This window comes from Apodemus sylvaticus, chromosome 20 (assembly GCF_947179515.1).
Source record: "Apodemus sylvaticus chromosome 20, mApoSyl1.1, whole genome shotgun sequence".
Classification (NCBI taxonomy): Eukaryota; Metazoa; Chordata; class Mammalia; order Rodentia; family Muridae; genus Apodemus; species Apodemus sylvaticus.
Genome location: NC_067491.1, coordinates 15586065 through 15591441, shown reverse-complemented (window position 1 = coordinate 15591441; position 5377 = coordinate 15586065). Strand labels below are relative to the sequence as shown.

At 42.5% G+C, this 5377-nt stretch overlaps 1 long non-coding RNA gene across 1 annotated transcript; it reads right to left on the bottom strand.

Moving 5' to 3' along the window:
• Positions 1-3610: 3610 nt before the first annotated feature.
• LOC127670361 (uncharacterized) lies at positions 3611-5000 on the bottom strand. Its single transcript, XR_007974556.1, has 2 exons — positions 4818-5000; positions 3611-3790 (listed from the first exon to the last, which is right to left on the bottom strand). It is a non-coding gene; the product is annotated as an uncharacterized LOC127670361 (long non-coding RNA).
• Between the last annotated feature and the right edge of the window lie 377 nt (positions 5001-5377).

Below are 5377 nucleotides of genomic sequence, written 5' to 3'. Positions count from 1 at the left end.
TTTGCTGTCACTGGGGCCTCTTGTTTGAGCAAAGCCTGGGGATCCTTGTTTCCCTAACACAGACCTCCTCAATCACACTCTCATGTTTGACCAGGAGGTGGCACCATGGCCAACAGCCTATCCACCAAATGCATCGGAGGTCATATGCATAAGATAACATTTTCATTTAGAAAGCCCTATTCCTCTTATTACTCATTAAAATATAGCAGATATCAGAGCAGTAAACATCGTGAGTGCCTACATTGAGTGGATGTCTCTTCTGTAAGGCCAGCATCATCACTTTTACCCCTTGTGCCTCACCCACATTATAAATTCTTTGTAATTCTTGCTTTGTTGCGTGTGTCACAGAACTGGTTCCCAGTAGCGATGGGTAAGAGTCTCCCATCTCTTTAAAGAGCCGCGAGGTTAGAACACAGTAGTTCGGGGTGATTCCCAAGATGCTTCTGAGAGCTGGTGGAGGGCTGGAGTGAGTTTCACAGTCAATGTCTTTGAACTTGCACAAGATGTTGGCTGTGCACACTGAGAGAGGGTGTCCACCTTGCTGGCACTCTACTCTTAGTAACTTGAGTTCGGCTGCTCACTGGATCTCACCATCAAAGTGTAGGTCCTCCGCCTCGAGGTTGCAAACCTAGAGAAGTTGTAATGAGTGAGCACTAGGTGAAAGAGAGACTTACAGGGCCCGTGGTAGAACTTTGTGATGAGGAGGATAATGCGGGGCACCTGGCATCAGTGACTTATGTAACAGATGCTTGAGTGCAGGCTCTTCTTTATCTAGAAGCTAAACATGAACAAAGCAAAGCCTCCGCCCTGGCACGTGACAGTTCCGATCAGTCTAACAGGTGATCAAATCTCTCGATATCTTGCTGGATTCCCAGTGCACATTTTAATGGAAGGTGGTTATTCCTGTGTGCTGGCACTGAGTTTAGCATGCATCCAAATCTCCTGAAAAGTGACATGATTCATGACGCTGCATAATGTCCTTGAATGTAACATTCTTCTCCTGGCGGTAGAAAGAGCTAGAATTCAATCAACTGAAACAGGAAACTCCCCGTTCCCTCGAGAGGCTCAGAGTGGAATTAGGAAGGGAGGGAGACTACAGCGTTGTTCGGGGCCAGAGAGGAGGTACACAGTGGCAGAGGGGGAAAGTCACTGCATTCAAGACTCGCAATGCATGCTGGGTTTGAAAAGTTGGCAGTGAACCTGACTCACTACGGCCTGGGAAGTAAGTAATGGAACTTTCAGATTAGAATGTGTAACTAGAGTTCATAGTCTTAACTACTATGTCATAGATTTTCTCTTATTGCAGGAGTTTATCAAAAGGCATTCTATCACTCTCCTCTTGTTATTTCTTCTTGTTATTGACTTTGTTGGTCAAGATTGCTTGCAGAGGACACAGTTATCCCTGGTGTTTGCAGCGTTAAGGTGTTTTCTTGGTCTTTGGAGTTTCCTGTATGCGTCATCATAACCAATGTAGCAGGCATTATGGTAAACCTCCTGTCTTCTGCTCCTTTGCAGTGCTTGGCAGCTGCTATAGGCAGTACTGCTGTTATCCTGCTTCAGCCCCTGTCCATCTTTATTGCTGGAAACGTGGTAGAGGCCTTGCTTTCCGGATTCAGCTTCTTCGAGGCAATCAGGAGAGGACTCTACTCATCAGAGCCCTGCTTGTTGTCATGGATGCCAACAAGTGATCTGGGACTCATAGCTGTTAGGGACTTGGGGGACCCAATTACTAACTAGAAGTTTGAGCTTTTAGGAATTCCCAGTTTAAAATCCATCTGAGCTTTGCTTTACTATAGAATTGGAATTTAGAATCTGACTTGATATTAATGCTCTGTATAAGTAATAACTTATTTATCCAATTATTTTAGATGGTATCTTTTCATAGGTTAAATTTTGTGCTTATGATCATCCATATTTGAATATGTTATATACATGTACACATGCATCTACTCACATACATGTGCACATATGCACATGCACACATAAGTATACACTATGAACACATACACATGCATGTACACACTTGCACACACAATAACACACATACATGTGTACACACATGTTCATACATGCACATATATACACATGTACACACACGCACACAAACATACACATGCACATAGTCATGCACATACATGCAGAATCTATTTCTGAACATTCTACCATCAGTCCTCTCCACTGATCAGACTTGTGCTGCTCACTGTCTGGCTGTTTTCAATATTATACCTTTGAGAGACATTTTATTAGAAGGTCATAGTGTTTCAAACCACATGGGTGAAAGGAATTCATTACTTCTCATTTCCAAATTCACTCCTTATTGAGTGCTTGTGGAAAACTTGCATCTTTTGAATATTTTCCTTACCATTTCTGTGTGGAGTTTGATTGTTGCTGTTTGTTTGTTTTGGGGGGGGTGTTTGTTTTTTGGTTTTTTTGAGACAGGGTTTCTCTGTCTTGCTCTGACTCTCCTGGAACTCACTCTGTAGACCAGACTGGCCTTGAACTCAGAAATCCACCTGACTCTGCCTCCTGAGTGCTCAGATAAAGGCATGAGCCACCACCACCCAGCTCCCTGCCATTTTGTGGGTGGAGATGCGACATAAACATTGTAAAAGGTTCTCCAGCATCTCATTTGTGCTACACTGAGCAGACAGCAGCTCAAGAGCACAGGGATTTACCCAGCAGTCTAGAATTCTGATTTCAAGTACTTTCTACTGGTGCCCCACCACAGTGATTGCTCCAAAGTGAACCATGCTTATGTTTCAATGGCGTCTGTGATCTAGCCTTGGAAAAGGTAAGAATGAACTCTTTCTGCTAGGAGACCTGATCTGTAGATTATTGTGTGTAATTTTTTTGTAAATATTTTAATTATTTTTTATATACTCCATATTTCATTCCCCACCCCACCACCCCTGTCCACCCTCTGACTGTTCCATATCCCATACCTCCTCCATACCCCTTGTCTCCACGTGAACGTCATGACTTCCCATCCCACCTGACCTCTAAATTCCCTGGGGTCTCCAGTCTCTTGAGGGTTAGGTGCATCATCTCTGAATGAACACAGACCCAGCAGTCCTCTCCTGTATGTGTGTTGGGGGCCTCATATCAGCTGGTGTATGCTGCCTGTTTGGTGGTCCAGTGTTTGAGAGATCCCAGGGGTCCAGATTATTTGAGTCTGCTGGTCCTCCTACAGGGTCACCCTCAGCTTCTTTCAGCCTTTCCTAATTCAACAGCAGAGGTCAGCTGCTTCTGTCCCTTGGTTGGGTGCAAATATCTGCATCTGACTCTTTCAGCTGCTTGTTGGGTCGTCTGGAATGTGTAACTTTTTCATCCTCTCTTTCTTACTACTTCTTACTGCGTAACACCTTTCTTTCTTTTCTAATCTGTTTATGGTTAATACGTCTTGACATTAAAAGGTTCTTGTTGAAGTTACTATTTTGCCTTCTGATTGAACCCTGGCCTGGATGACACAATGTTTTCAAAAATTTCATGAAAGCTTCTATTTACCTTTCTTATGTAGCTGCCAGCAGCCACATGTAAACCGGGTTACCTGTTGAGAGAATTTTGGGGTTATAGGGAAGAGGGGCGAAAAGAAAGTGCGGCTAAGACAATGTTCACTGATCAAAGCCCGAAACTTTAATGGCGCCAGACCTTTTAACAGTTTGGGCAAACCCTTCCCCCCCAGACTCCAGGCTGAGTTCCGGTGGAAGTTGTCTAGCTTCTCTTGGAGGTCCTCGTCTTGACTGCTCTGGCAGCTGGGTGGGTCACCTGTTTAATTCAGGAATTCCTAGACCTGGAGGAACAATGAACTTAACCTTTACTTCGAGCACTCCACCCTAGGTGGAGCAGGATCCTGGCTTTCTGGGAGAAGTTAACCTTGACCAAAGTCAAACTCTGACCAAGTGTGCAAGACTGCCCCAATATGGCTCTGTACATGTCCTCCTTTTTTTTAATTAATTTGAAAATGAGGAGGTAGAAAACAAGTGGATAAATATCCTTCATAAGAAGGCGGGCCTTAACCAGGAGGGGAAGCATTGACCGTAATTCCTCTTAAATATTGTATAACGTCTTTTTCAGAGGAGGGGTAATAGGCTCCCTTATTATTTTAAGGACAGCCTCTCGACGTTAACCCCTATGCAATTAGGTGTACTTCCTGGGGACTCAGAAGCAGAAATTCACCTCCCCATGCAGTGCTTTGCCTCGCACGTCTCACTGGTACCCATGTTTGTTCATAAACAAACACACATAGATCTGAGTTCTATGTGGCTCCCTCTTTGGAGATCCACTTGTGTAAGTTTTGAAGCCAGGGGGGTCTGCAAGTGTCTTTAACAGACATGCAATCTCTCCATCCAGGTGAGCCTGGGTGTAGACAGCCAGTCTGCTTAACAGACAAGGTCAAGAGTTAAAGGTGGAATAGGATTAACTTGTCCCAGAAGTATCCAATTCAGTTGCAAATTAACAACTTTAAGGACCCAAAGCTTGGCCTCTGAGGTGGGAGAGGTAGCCTTGTGTATCAAGAAATAAGCTGTTACTTCTCAGGAAAAGTGGAGACTATATGTTAAATTAACACAGCTGGCTGAAGATTGTTAGCCATCTTCAAAATTGGAATCTTCAATATTGGAATTATTTCTAGACCAGTCTATGGTTGAGTCAGCTGAACACAATAAGGAGAAGAGTCATTTTAACTCTTCTTTAGATTAATTTTTCCTAAGCTAGCTTAACAGTCTCCATGTTCTGTCCCACAAAGTCTAAAAGCTTGAAGCTAGGCAATTTATCTAACCTGGGACATTTGACAATTGAGGTAAGTCAAGAACATATACCCAATATAGCTCTTATGTTACCATGGTCTGGGCATTCAGCAAGCACACAGTCAGCATATCTTCTGCAGCATTCTGTGGAAAAAACATAGGGGACATGCCTTCCCCAATATTAAATCAGGATCATGGCATATGTCAATAAGTGAATTCCTTCATTTCACCTAGACATCAATATGCCTAATTACAAGATGTTATATACATTTAGCAAGGAGTTTCTTGGCATCCAAATTTTAAAATTTTCTTAAAAACATGTAAGCATAATTTAAATTATATGCACAGGGACACAATTTCCCCTCTCTTCTCTCTTCCAAGAAGATATTGTTTTATTAATTTAAGTTGGAACACAAAGTATAAACCATAACATAGGCAATAACTATGTAATTATATAAAATAAACGTAACATTTTTAGTTGCTTTTTCTGTTAGAGCAGTTGCAACTAGACAGCCTAAAAATGAATCATTAGTCATATGCACATATTTTTTAATCTTCTAAATTAGAAATATGAATATCATTTATCTGTAATAACTAAGTCCTCTAGGATTAACACCATTACGTGGTAGAGG